Consider the following 14860-nt stretch of genomic DNA (forward strand, 5'->3'; position numbering starts at 1 on the left):
GCCCCCTAAGTTTGCTCATAGCCTGTACAGGCAGAATAAATACAATGTGACACTTATCAGACTAATGAAGGAAATGTGACCAGCAGAAGCCACATCACTGCTGCGGCCAGAAAATCATTTTAAACAGGGAGAGGTGACAGAGCTGTGACACCAGGGAACTGGCACACGAAAATCAGGGACAAAGTCCAAGGAGCCGAATGAATTATCACTAAATACATGACATTTTAACTGGGCTTAATATGCACTGAGAGTCCAACATGTGGGGAGAAAGGGAAAGTGAGGAAATTCAGTTCAGCCACAAATATACAGAGAAGGAATGTTCTGGGCACACAATAAGCTGTACCCCCATACTGTACTGTCTAAGGGAAACACTATGGCACCTCCTACCCATATGTATAAATACAAATATACAGAGAAGGAATGTTTCTGGGGCACACAATAAGCTGTACCCCCATACTGTACTGTCTAAGGGAAACACTATGGCACCCCCTACCCATATGTATAAATACAAATATACAGAGAAGGAATGTTCTGGGCACACAATAAGCTGTACCCCCATACTGTACTGTCTAAGGGAAACACTATGGCACCCCTACCCATATGTATAAATACAAATATACAGAGAAGGAATGTTCTGGGCACACATAAGCTGTACCCCATACTGTACTGTCTAAGGGAAACACTATGGCACCCCCTACCCATATGTATAAATACAATATACAGAGAAGGAATGTTCTGGGCACACAATAAGCTATACCCCCATACTGTACTGTCTAAGGGAAACACTATGGCACCTCCTACCCATATGTATAAATACAAATATACAGAGAAGGAATGTTCTGGGCACACAATAAGCTGTACCCCCCATACTGTACTGTCTAAGGGAAACACTATGGCACCTCCTACCCATATGTATAAATACAAATATACAGAGAAGGAATGTTCTGGGCACACAATAAGCTGTACCCCATACTGTACTGTCTAAGGGAAACACTATGGCACCCCCTACCCATATGTATAAATACAAATATACAGAGAAGGAATGTTCTGGGCACACAATAAGCTGTACCCACATACTGTACTGTCTAAGGGAAACACTATGGCACCCCCTACCCATATGTATAATACAAATATACAGAGAAGGAATGTTCTGGGCACACATAAGCTATACCCCATACTGTACTGTCTAAGGGAAACACTATGGCACCCCCTACCCATATGTATAAATACAAATATACAGAGAAGGAATGTTCTGGGCACACAATAAGCTGTACCCACATACTGTACTGTCTAAGGAAACACTATGGCACCCCCTACCCATATGTATAAATACAAATATACAGAGAAGGAATGTTCTGGCACACAATAAGCTGTACCCCCATACTGTACTGTCTAAGGGAAACACTATGGCACCCCTACCCATATGTATAAATACAAATATACAGAGAAGGAATGTTCTGGGCACACAATAAGCTGTACCCCCATACTGTACTGTCTAAGGGAAACACTATGGCACCCCCTACCCATATGTATAAATACAAATATACAGAGAAGGAATGTTCTGGGCACACAATAAGCTGTTACCCCCATACTGTACTGTCTAAGGGAAACACTATGGCACCCCCTACCCATATGTATAAATACAAATATACAGAGAAGGAATGTTCTGGGCACACAATAAGCTGTACCCACATACTGTACTGTCTAAGGGAAACACTATGGCACCCCTAGCCATATGTATAAATACAAATATACAGAGAGGGAATGCTCTGGGCACACAATAAGCTGTACCCCCATACTGTACTGTCTAAGGGAAACACTATGGCACCCCCTACCCATATGTATAAATACAAATATACAGAGAAGGAATGTTCTGGGCACACAATAAGCTGTACCCCCCATACTGTACTGTCTAAGGGAAACACTATGGCACCTCCTACCCATATGTATAAATACAAATATACAGAGAGGGAATGTTCTGGGCACACAATAAGCTGTACCCCCATACTGTACTGTCTAAGGGAAACACTATGGCACCTCCTACCCATATGTATAAATACAAATATACAGAGAAGGAATGTTCTGGGCACACAATAAGCTGTACCCCCATACTGTACTGTCTAAGGGAAACACTATGGCACCCCCTACCCATATGTATAAATACAAATATACAGAGAGGGAATGTTCTGGGCACACAATAAGCTGTACCCCCATACTGTACTGTCTAAGGGAAACACTATGGCACCTCCTACCCATATGTATAAATACAAATATACAGAGAAGGAATGTTCTGGGCACACAATAAGCTGTACCCCCATACTGTACTGTCTAAGGGAAACACTATGGCACCTCCTACCCATATGTATAAATACAAATATACAGAGAAGGAAGTTGCTGATTCGTCGGCCCATGGTTCTGGTGGGTAAGTGGGGGGTGGGGGGGAGTGTCGGACATTACTGGGATGCCATTGCTGGAAATGAACAGAGATGAAAGAGCAGAGACATATAATAATAAGTTGGTTTATACAGGAATTGGGATTTCTGTTTCTCCAGCTGCTTCCGCTACTCACCCTGGGGGGGGGGGTCATATATTTGGTTCAGCCCATTATGGCCCAGTCCCGGGTTTGGGCAAGTGGGTGTGGCTGCTCTAGGCCTCCGTCCAGCTTTGCATTGGGGACAGTCAATGAGTATTTATTTCAGTTGAGGCTTCACTGAGCGCAATAAGGGGGCGGAGCAACTGGTGAAAAGATGGCGGAACACCGTAGAGCTGACAGGAATAACAAAACGGGGCATCTGCTTCACAAACAAGACATTTACCTGCAATGGATAGAAAGTAATTAATACACCCGCTGAAATAATTAATTTACACTTTTATTTACTTTTAATTATTTGTTTACTTTTAATTTACACTTCCTGGTGCTTAAAGAGAAACTGCCCAACCAATTACACCCAATGGGCCGGCTTGGTTATTATACAGCAAACTGGGCAGTGAGCTTCCCCTTTACACGATACGGCATGGGGGATCCTATAAGGACTTGGGGTGCAGGGAGTGGTGACCCCCAAAAGGCTCGACGTGTTGGATCAGAACAACTGGGTCCCGCCCCCTCCCTCCCCCAGCAACAATGGTGTCAGAATCGGCACTTTTTTTTTTCATAACAGGAAGACGAGTCTATAATTAGAGCAGAACAATTAGCGGAGAGTCAGACGTCAAGGGGAAGTAAAACTGCGTATCGAGAGAAATTAGGAATATATCAAAACTGAGATCTGTGGCCCAATAGCTTCATTGTTGTACTGCAACTCCCAGTACCTACTGCTTCCGGGTTTGCCACCCATTTAATTATGGGGGCAGATAGGCAGCCCAGTACCTGGGGCAAACGGGGGCAATAGAAGGGTAAGCAGGTCAGGGGCCCTGTAGGACTAGGGGGCCCCAACAAGAGATTCATGGGTCGCAAAGTGGGTTGGGCTTACAGAGAGGAGGTGTGGTTGGGTGGAGAGTGGGCAGGCTTACAGTGCATTAGGGTGTGTCTGGGCGGGTAAGGGGCATGGCCATATATGCAAAGGGTATGTTCTTTTTCATTGGGGCCCCATTTACTTGTTGGCACCCATTGGCCAAGGGTCCCAGGGGATTGGGGCGGGGGCCCTTCTAACTTAGTAGCATGGGGCCCCATTTACTTGTTGGCACCCATTGGCCAAGGGTCCCAGGGGATTGGGGCGGGGGCCCTTCTAACTTAGTAGCATGGGGCCCCATTTACTTGTTGGCACCCATTGGCCAAGGGTCCCAGGGGATTGGGGTGGGGGCCCTTCTAACATAGTTGCATGGGGCCCCATTTACTTGTTGGCACCCATTGGCCAAGGGTCCCAGGGGATTGGGGCGGGGGCCCTTCTAACTTAGTAGCATGGGGCCCCATTTACTTGTTGGCACCCATTGGCAAAGGGTCCCAGGGGATTGGGGCGGGGGCCTTTCTAATATAGTAGCATGGGGCCCCATTTACTTGTTGGCACCTATTGGCCAAGGGTCCCATGGGATTGGGGCGGGGCCCTTCTAACTTAGTAGCATGGGGCCCCATTTACTTGTTGGCACCCATTGGCCAAGGGTCCCAGGGGATTGGGGCGGGGCCCTTCTAACTTAGTAGCATGGGGCCCCATTTACTTGTTGGCACCCATTGGCCAAGGGTCCCAGGGGATTGGGGTGGGGGCCCTTCTAACTTAGTAGCATGGGGCCCCATTTACTTGTTGGCACCCATTGGCCAAGGGTCCCAGGGGATTGGGGCGGGGCCCTTCTAACTTAGTAGCATGGGGCCCCATGATTACACATTGCAGCCCTGAGGTAGAAGGGACTAAGCTGCTGCTCTTACAGCTATGGGGGACTCCATTTCCCATCATCCTCAGTAACTAACTAATGCTCTAATGCAAGAATGGGTGGAACCGAGTGAACTGAACTGGGAATTTCTGTGAGGTTTTGCTTTGGGGGGGGGCGGGGGGGGGGGATATTTAATCTGAAGGAGAGATTCCTAAGGGTCAGCAGGGTAACAGAGATCTCTAGACCCCCCCAAACATATGTCCCCTTAAAGGAACAGGTGGGAAACAGGTGGCCTGGGAGTCGGAGCCAAGTGTCATCGGGTCGAAATTCATTCAGACGATTCCCAAAATAAGCAGGGGCTACTGCATGGCAAGAGTGGGCTAGTATGTGGGCTACTGCATGGCAAGAGTGGGCTAGTATGTGGGCTACTGCATGGCAAGAGTGGGCTAGTATGTGGGCTACTGCATGGCAAGAGTGGGCTAGTATGTGGGCTACTGCATGCAAAGAGTGGGCTAGTATGTGGGCTACTGCATGCAAAGAGTGGGCTAGTATGTGGGCTACTGCATGCAAAGAGTGGGCTAGTATGTGGGCTACTGCATGGCAAGAGTGGGCTAGTATGTGGGCTACTGCATGGCAAGAGTGGGCTAGTATGTGGGCTACTGCACGCCAAGAGTGGGCTAGAATGTGGGCTACTGCACGCCAAGAGTGGGCTAGACTTGTCACTGCCTTAAATATTAAAGGGGATATAAACCCCCAAAGCAAAATATAGTCCCACTAAAGAAAATCTAATTCTGAATATCTTCCCAATATCCATTCCTGCACTGCTGGTTCTGACTCCTGATACAACTCCCCAATATCCATTCATTCCTCATTCTCACTGGGTTTATAGTTATGTGTAACTGTCACTGTGCCTGTCCCTTTCCCTTCCCTGCACTGCTGGTTCTGACTCCTGATACGACTCCCCAATACCCATTCATTCCTCATTCTCACTGGGTTTATAGTTATGTGTAACTGTCACTGTGTCTGTCCCTTTCCCTTCCCTGCACTGCTGGTTCTGACTCCTGATACAACTCCCCAATATCCATTCATCCCTCATTCTCACTGGGTTTATAGTTATGTGTAACTGTCACTGTGTCTGTCCCTTTCCCTTCCCTGCACTGCTGGTTCTGACTCCTGATACAACTCCCCAATATCCATTCATCCCTCATTCTCACTGGGTTTATAGTTATGTGTAACTGTCACTGTGTCTGTCCCTTTCCCTTCCTGCACTGCTGGTTCTGACTCCTGATACAACTCCCCAATATCCATTCATTCCCTCATTCTCACTGGGTTTATAGTTATGTGTAACTGTCACTGTGCCTGTCCCTTTCCCTTCCCTGCACTGCTGGTTCTGACTCCTGATACAACTCCCCAATACCCATTCATTCCTCATTCTCACTGGGTTTATAGTTATGTGTAACTGTCACTGTGTCTGTCCCTTTCCCTTCTCTGCACTGCTGGTTCTGACTCCTGATACAACTCCCCAATATCCATTCATCCCTCATTCTCACTGGGTTTATAGTTATGTGTAACTGTCACTGTGTCTGTCCCTTTCCCTTCCCTGCACTGCTGGTTCTGACTCCTGATACAACTCCCCAATATCCATTCATTCCTCATTCTCACTGGGTTTATAGTTATGTGCCGGGCAACACTGGGCAGGTTGGTGCAGGAATGATGCCATTGGGTGCCAGTGGGTGGAGGAGGTGGGTGCAACCGCACGTGACCTTTTACCTACTGGTGCCCTCGGGGTTAAGCACTTTCATTTCTCGGCCAATAGGGGCCACAGGGTCCCAAAATAATACCCAGAGACTAAAATTAGCCTGTTCCTCAGCAGAGAGTCGGGGGGGGGGGGGGGGGCAGCCTTCTGCTTCAGCAACAGCTGAGACTTCCCAGTAACAGGGCAGCCTGGGGGGCTCATTCACCTCCGTCTCATCTACATTCCTGCACCAATCAGAGCCGAGTCAGACACACAGGGACCTTTGGCCGTAGGGATCAGAATCTTTAAGACCAAAAAGCAAATATTCCTTCCTTGGAAGAAACATAACAACAGCTGCCTGACACTCAGGGACTGTGTAAGAACTTCTGCAGCAGCTGAGCCCATTGTAAACTCAGAGCCCAACGGCTAAAGCTGCTCCCCCACTGCTACTATAGGCACCATCTCTCCCTACTATACCTGCTATCCCACAGCCCCAGTCCCTTCCCAGAGGCTATTATCCCCCACTGCTACTATAGGCACCATCTCTCCCTACTATACCTGCTATCCCACAGCCCCAGTCCCTTCCCAGAGGCTATTTATCCCCCCACTGCTACTATAGGCACCATCTCTCCCTACTATACCTGCTATCCCACAGCCCCAGTCCCTTCCCAGAGGCTATTATCCCCCCACTGCTACTATAGGCACCATCTTCTCCCTACTATACCTGCTATCCCACAGCCCCAGTCCCTTCCCAGAGGCTATTATCCCCCCACTGCTACTATAGGCACCATCTCTCCCTACTATACCTGCTATCCCACAGCCCCAGTCCCTTCCCAGAGGCTATTATCCCCCACTGTACTATAGGCACCATCTCTCCCTACTATACCTGCTATCCCACGCCCCAGTCCCTTCCCGAGGCTATTTCCCCCCACTGTACTATAGGCACCATCTCTCCCTACTATACCTGCTATCCCACAGCCCCAGTCCCTTCCCAGAGGCTATTATCCCCCCACTGCTACTATAGGCCACCATCTCTCCCTACTATACCTGCTATCCCACAGCCCCAGTCCCTTCCCAGAGGCTATTATCCCCCCACTGCTACTATAGGCACCATCTCTCCCTACTATACCTGCTATCCCACAGCCCCAGTCCCTTCCCAGAGGCTATTATCCCCCCACTGCTACTATAGGCACCATCTCTCCCTACTATACCTGCTATCCCACAGCCCCAGTCCCTTCCCAGAGGCTATTATCCCCCCACTGCTACTATAGGCACCATCTCTCCCTACTATACCTGCTATCCCACAGCCCCAGTCCCTTCCCAGAGGCTATTATCCCCCCACTGCTACTATAGGCACCATCTCTCCCTACTATACCTGCTATCCCACAGCCCCAGTCCCTTCCCAGAGGCTATTATCCCCCCACTGCTACTATAGGCACCATCTCTCCCTACTATACCTGCTATCCCACAGCCCCAGTCCCTTCCCAGAGGCTATTATCCCCCCACTGCTACTATAGGCACCATCTCTCCCTACTATACCTGCTATCCCACAGCCCCAGTCCCTTCCCAGAGGCTATTATCCCCCCACTGCTACTATAGGCACCATCTCTCCCTACTATACCTGCTATCCCACAGCCCCAGTCCCTTCCCAGAGGCTATTATCCCCCCACTGCTACTATAGGCACCATCTCTCCCTACTATACCTGCTATCCCACAGCCCCAGTCCCTTCCCAGAGGCTATTATCCCCCCACTGCTACTATAAGGGTTGCTGATAGGGAAATTAGAGTGTGAGCTCTATGTAACACAATGGCACTCTCTTGCAGTTATAGAACAAGCTCCAAGAAAAATAAAATATAAAATCTCCATTGTAGCTCATTTTTACCCAATGCTGAAAATAACAAATCGATGTATTTTCTCTGCATCTGGACACTCAGTAGAATGTAGGAATGTGACTCCTATTAATGTTTATGGGTTGCACCAAATGTTCAGTAGGAGCTGCCGGTTGCTATGTGACGGTGCTGCGGAGACATGAAAGGGTTTCTCTCTAACCAGTATAAACCTCCTCTCCCGGTTCTTCTAAACCCCCAGAACAATTCCACCAACACAGACTGGAGACTCACTGGGGCCCCCAGGCCAGCGGGGGGGGGGGGGGGTGATATTTAGGGTCCCCATTGTGCTGATCAGCTCCAGGGCTCAGTGTGTAACAATGTGGTGTCACCGCGCTTTGTGCCCCTGCCCCTACACTGCCGGGTCTTGGCTTTGCTTCCTGGGGGGGGGGGGTCTGTAGGTTTCCCTGTGTTTGTTTGGATTTCCTCCGGCTGCACCGGTTTCCTCCCACAGTCCCACAATTTACTGCTACTCTTTCTTATTGAAGTCCATTCTAGCGAGCTAGATTGTAAGCTCACTGGGGCAGAGAGGGCTTATACTTGTCTACCATGAGTAATAGTTTTAATAAAGTAGGGCACAGTTGGCTTTAGGGGCAGGATGCCCAGGGCCCCATATAAAGTGTTACCCAACAGAGACCTGGCAAAGTAAGACAGTAGGGCAAGATGGAGACAGTAGGACAAGATGGGGACAGTAGGGCAAGATGGAGACAGTAGGGCAAGATGGGGACAGTAGGGCAAGATGGAGACAGTAGGACAAGATGGGGACAGTAGGACAAGATTGAGACAGTAGGACAAGATGGAGACAGTAGGGCAAGATGGGGACAGTAGGGCAAGATGGAGACAGTAGGGCAAGATGGAGACAGTAGGACAAGATTGAGACAGTAGGACAAGATGGAGACAGTAGGGCAAGATGGGGACAGTAGGACAAGATTGAGACAGTAGGGCAAGATGGAGACAGTAGGACAAGATGGGGACAGTAGGACAAGATTGAGACAGTAGGACAAGATGGAGACAGTAGGGCAAGATGGAGACAGTAGGGCAAGATGGGGACAGTAGGGCAAGATGGAGACAGTAGGGCAAGATGGGGACAGTAGGGCAAGATGGAAACAGTAGGACAAGATGGGGACAGTAGGGCAAGATGGAGACAGTAGGACAAGATGGAGACAGTAGGACAAGATGGAGACAGTAGGGCAAGATGGGGACAGTAGGACAAGATTGAGACAGTAGGGCAAGATGGAGACAGTAGGACAAGATTGAGACAGTAGGACAAGATGGAGACAGTAGGGCAAGATGGGGACAGTAGGACAAGATTGAGACAGTAGGGCAAGATGGAGACAGTAGGACAAGATGGGGACAGTAGGACAAGATTGAGACAGTAGGACAAGATGGAGACAGTAGGGCAAGATGGAGACAGTAGGGCAAGATGGAGACAGTAGGACAAGATGGAGACAGTAGGGCAAGATGGAGACAGTAGGGCAAGATGGGGACAGTAGGGCAAGATGGAGACAGTAGGACAAGATGGGGACAGTAGGACAAGATTGAGACAGTAGGACAAGATGGAGACAGTAGGGCAAGATGGGGACAGTAGGACAAGATTGAGACAGTAGGGCAAGATGGAGACAGTAGGACAAGATGGGGACAGTAGGACAAGATTGAGACAGTAGGACAAGATGGAGACAGTAGGGCAAGATGGAGACAGTAGGGCAAGATGGAGACAGTAGGACAAGATGGAGACAGTAGGGCAAGATGGAGACAGTAGGGCAAGATGGGGACAGTAGGGCAAGATGGAGACAGTAGGGCAAGATGGAGACAGTAAGACAAGATGGAGACAGTAGGGCAAGATGAAGACAGTAGGGCAAGATGGAGACAGTAGGGCAAGATGGAGACAGTAAGACAAGATGGAGACAGTAGGACAAGAAGAAGACAGTAGGGCAAGATGGAGACAGTAGGGCAAGATGGAGACAGTAAGACAAGATGGAGACAGTAGGACAAGATGAAGACAGTAGGGCAAGATGGGGACAGTAGGGCAAGATGGAGACCGTAGGGCAAGATGGAGACAGTAGGGCAAGATGGAAACAGTAGGACAAGATGGAGACAGTAGGACAAGATGGAGACAGTAGGACAAGATGGAAACAGTAGGACAAGATGGAGACAGTAGGACAAGATGGAGACAGTAGGACAAGATGGAGACAGTAGGGCAAGATGGAGACAGTAGGACAAGATGGAAACAGTAGGACAAGATGGAGACAGTAGGACAAGATGGAGACAGTAGGGCAAGATGGAGACAGTAGGGCAAGATGGGGACAGTAGGGCAAGATGGAGACAGTAGGGCAAGATGGAGACAGTAGGATGAGATGGAGACAGTAGGGCAAGATGGAGACAGAAGGGCAAGATGGAGACAGTAGGGCAAGATGGAGACAGTAGGATGAGATGGAGACAGTAGGACAAGATGGAGACAGTAGGGCAAGATGGAGACAGAAGGGCAAGATGGAGACAGTAGGGCAAGATGGAGACAGTAGGGCAAGATGGAGACAGTAGGACAAGATGGAGACAGTAGGGCAAGATGGAGACAGTAGGGCAAGATGGAGACAGTAGGGCAAGATGAAGACAGTAGGGCAAGATGGAGACAGTAGGACAAAATAGAGACAGTAGGGCAAGATGGGGATAGTAGGGCAAAACATAAGGGATCATTTACAACTGCCCCTGCAATGGAAAGGGGTACAAAAGTTGCCGTCATATTTAGATTGAGAGATTGTGACATTTCACACACAAAAACCCCAAACAGCGCCGCACAGGCCCAATATAAAGCAGCAGCCCCTCTAGGATTGGGCAGTTCCCAGATGACCTGTTTGGGGTTGGTTAGTTTTTGTCCCTTGTCTTCTATATAAACTGTTTGATATTTGGGGAACCCGACCCCCTCAATAGAGATTTATCTTCTGCTCCTGAATTCCAGGCGTCACCCTTAAACTATAATTAAATGGGGGTTCGGCAGGACTTTCCCCCTTTTATCTGAAGCTCAGACTGGGGGAGACACCTGCCCATGGGCATCTATAGACCGGACTGGAATATTCTATCCAGTCTATTTCCAGCCTAACATACAAACCTGGGGGCCACTCACAGGCCATTTGTGCTTGTACACCGCCACCTAGTGTTGCTTAGAGGGAACTGTCACTTTGACTGAATTTCACCTTATTTCTGTTAGGGGTTTGAAATACTGATATAACTGATATACTGATATAACTGATATATTGATATAACTGATATATTGATATAACTGATATACTGATATAATGGATATACTGATATAACTGATATACTGATATAACTGATATACTGATATAACTGATATACTGATATACTGATATAAGGGATATACTGATATAACTGATATACTGATATACTGATATAACTGATATACTGATATAACTTATATACTGATATAACGGATATACTGATATAACTGATATACTGATATAACTGATATACTGATATAACTGATATACTGATATAACTGATATACTGATATAACGGATATACTGATATAACTGATATATTGATATACTGATATACTGATATAACTGATATAACTGATATACTGATATACTGATATACTGATATAAGGGATATACTGATATACTGATATACTGATATAACTGATATACTGATATAACTGATATACTGATATACTGATATACTGATATAACGGATATACTGATATAACTGATATACTGATATACTGATATACTGTGATATAACTGATATACTGATATACTGATATACTGATATAACTGATATACTGATATACTGATATACTGATATATACGGATATACTGAATACTGATATACTGATATACTGATATACTGATATAACCTGATATATAAGGATATACTGATATAATGGATATACTGATATAACGGATATACTGATATAATGGATATACTGATATACTGATATAACTGATATACTGATATAACTGATATACTGATATAACGGATATACTGATATAACGGATATACTGATATAACGGATATACTGATATAACTGATATACTGGATATACTGATATACTGATATACTGATATACTGATATAACTGATATACTGATATAACTGATATACTGATATAACTGATATACTGATATAACGGATATACTGATATAACGGATATACTGATATAATGGATATACTGATATACTGATATAACTGATATACTGATATAACTGATATACTGATATAACTGATATACTGATATAACGGATATACTGATATAACGGATATACTGATATAACTGATATACTGATATAACGGATATACTGATATAACTGATATACTGATATAACTGATATACTGATATAACTGATATACTGATATAACGGATATACTGATATAACGGATATACTGATATAACTGATATACTGATATAACGGATATACTGATATAACTGATATACTGATATAACGGATATACTGATATAACTGATATAACTGATATACTGATATACTGATATAACGGATATACTGATATGATACTGATATAACTGATATACTGATATAACGGATAACTGATATAACTGATATAACTGATATAACGGATATACTGATATAATGATATACTGATATAACGGATATACTGATATAACTGATATACTGATATACTGATATACTGATATAACGGATATACTGATATAACGGATATACTGATATAAGGGATATACTGATATAACGGATATACTGATATAACGGATATACTGATATAACGGATATACTGATATACTGATATAACTGATATACTGATATAACGGATATACTGATATAACTGATATACTGATATAACTGATATACTGATATAACTGATATAACTGATATACTGATATAACTGATATAACTGATATACTGATATACTGATATAAGGGATATACTGATATAACTGATATAACTGATATAACGGATATACTGATATAACGGATATACTGATATAACTGATATACTGATATAACTGATATACTGATATACTGATATACTGATATACTGATATACTGATATAAGGGAATATGACTGATATAACTGATATACTGATATAACGGATATACTGCATATAACTGATATACTGATATAACTGATTATACTGATATACTGATATACTGATATACTGATATAAGGGATATACTGATATAACTGATATACTGATATAACGGATATACTGATATAACGGGATATACTGATATAACTGGATATACTGATATAACTGATATACTGATATACCTGATATACTGATATACTGATATACTGATATACTGATATAACGGATATACTGATATAACGGATATACTGATATAACTGATATACTGATATACTGATATAACGGATATACTGATATAACGGATATACTGATATAACTGATATACTGATATACTGATATAATGGATATACTGATATAACGGATAACGAGCCCTAATCCCATATCTGATACTTTCCCAGGATCAATATTAATTACCCCCCTTATGTATAAAAGCCAGCGGTACTCAATATATTCCCCTGAAATAGAATAAATTCCATCTGATCCCAGGTTACATATAACAATATTGCCCATAGGCTGTCACGGTACTGCCTGCCCATCGGGTCACTCCTAATTCCCTCTCTTTGTTCTCTCCCTCTGCTGCCAACGTTTCTGCAGAGCTAAAGGTCATATTAAACCTCAAGGCACAAAATAGCTTTGATTTGTTTCTAGCACAAGGCTGTGTATGGGCAGGGCAGGTACAAGGGGCAGGTACAAGGGGCAGGTACAAGGGGCAGGTACAAGGGGCAGGTACAAGGGGCAGGTTACAAGGGGCAGGTATAAGGGCAGGTACAAGGGGCAGGTACAAGGGGCAGGTATAAGGGCAAGTACAAGGGCAGGTATAAGGGGCAGGTATAAGGGCAGGTATAAGGGGCAGGTACAAGGGGCAGGCATAAGGGCAGGTACAAGGGGCAGGTATAAGGGCAAGTACAAGGGCAGGTACAAGGGGCAGGTATAAAGGGCAGGGGCAGGTACAAGGGGCAGGTACAAGGGGCAGGTATAAGGGCAGGTATAAGGGGCAGGTACAAGGGGCAGGTATAAGGGGCAGGGGCAGTATAAGGGGCAGGTACAAGGGAGGTACAAGGGCGCAGGTATAGCAGTATAAGGCAGGCAAGGGGCAGGGCAGGCAAGTAGGGGCAAGTCACACAGTATAAGGCAGGGTAGGCAGGGTTATATAAGGCAGGTACAAGGGGCAGGTTAAAGGGCAAGTACAAGGGCAAGGTACAAGGGGCAGGTACAAGGGCAGGTACAAAGGGCAGGTATAAGGGGCAGGTACAAGGGGCAGGTATAAGGGGCAGGTACAAGGGGCAGGTTCAAAGGGCAGGTATAAGGGGCAGGTACAAGGGGCAGGCATAAGGGCAGGTAAGGCAGTAAGGGGCAAGGTATAAGGGCAGGTACAAGGGGCAGGTGTAAGGGGAGGTACAAGGGCAGGTATAAGTGGGGCAGGTACATAAGGGCAGGTATAAGGGCAGGTACAAGGGGCAGGTACAAGGGGCAGGTATATAGGCAGGTACAAGGGGCGGTACAAGGGGCAGGTACAGGGGCAGGTACAAGGGGCAGGTATAAGGGCAGGTATACAAGGGGCAGGTACAAGGGGCAGGTATAAGGGCAGGTACAAGGGGCAGGTACAAGGGGCAGGTACATAGGGGGCAGGTATAAGGGCAGGTACAGGGGCAGGTACAAGGGGCAGGTACAAGCAGCAGTAGGGCAGGTAACACAGGGGCAGGTATAAGGGCAGGTACAAGGGGCAGGTACAAGGGGCAGGTATAAGGGCAGGTACAGAAGGGCAGGTACAAGGGGCAGGTATAAGGGCAGGGGGCAGGTACAAGGGGCAGGTATAAGGCAGGCAAGCAGGTATAAGGGGCAGGTAGGGGCAGGTATAAGG

This window comes from Xenopus tropicalis, chromosome 9, assembly GCF_000004195.4.
Source record: "Xenopus tropicalis strain Nigerian chromosome 9, UCB_Xtro_10.0, whole genome shotgun sequence".
In the NCBI taxonomy this organism is placed as follows: Eukaryota; Metazoa; Chordata; class Amphibia; order Anura; family Pipidae; genus Xenopus; species Xenopus tropicalis.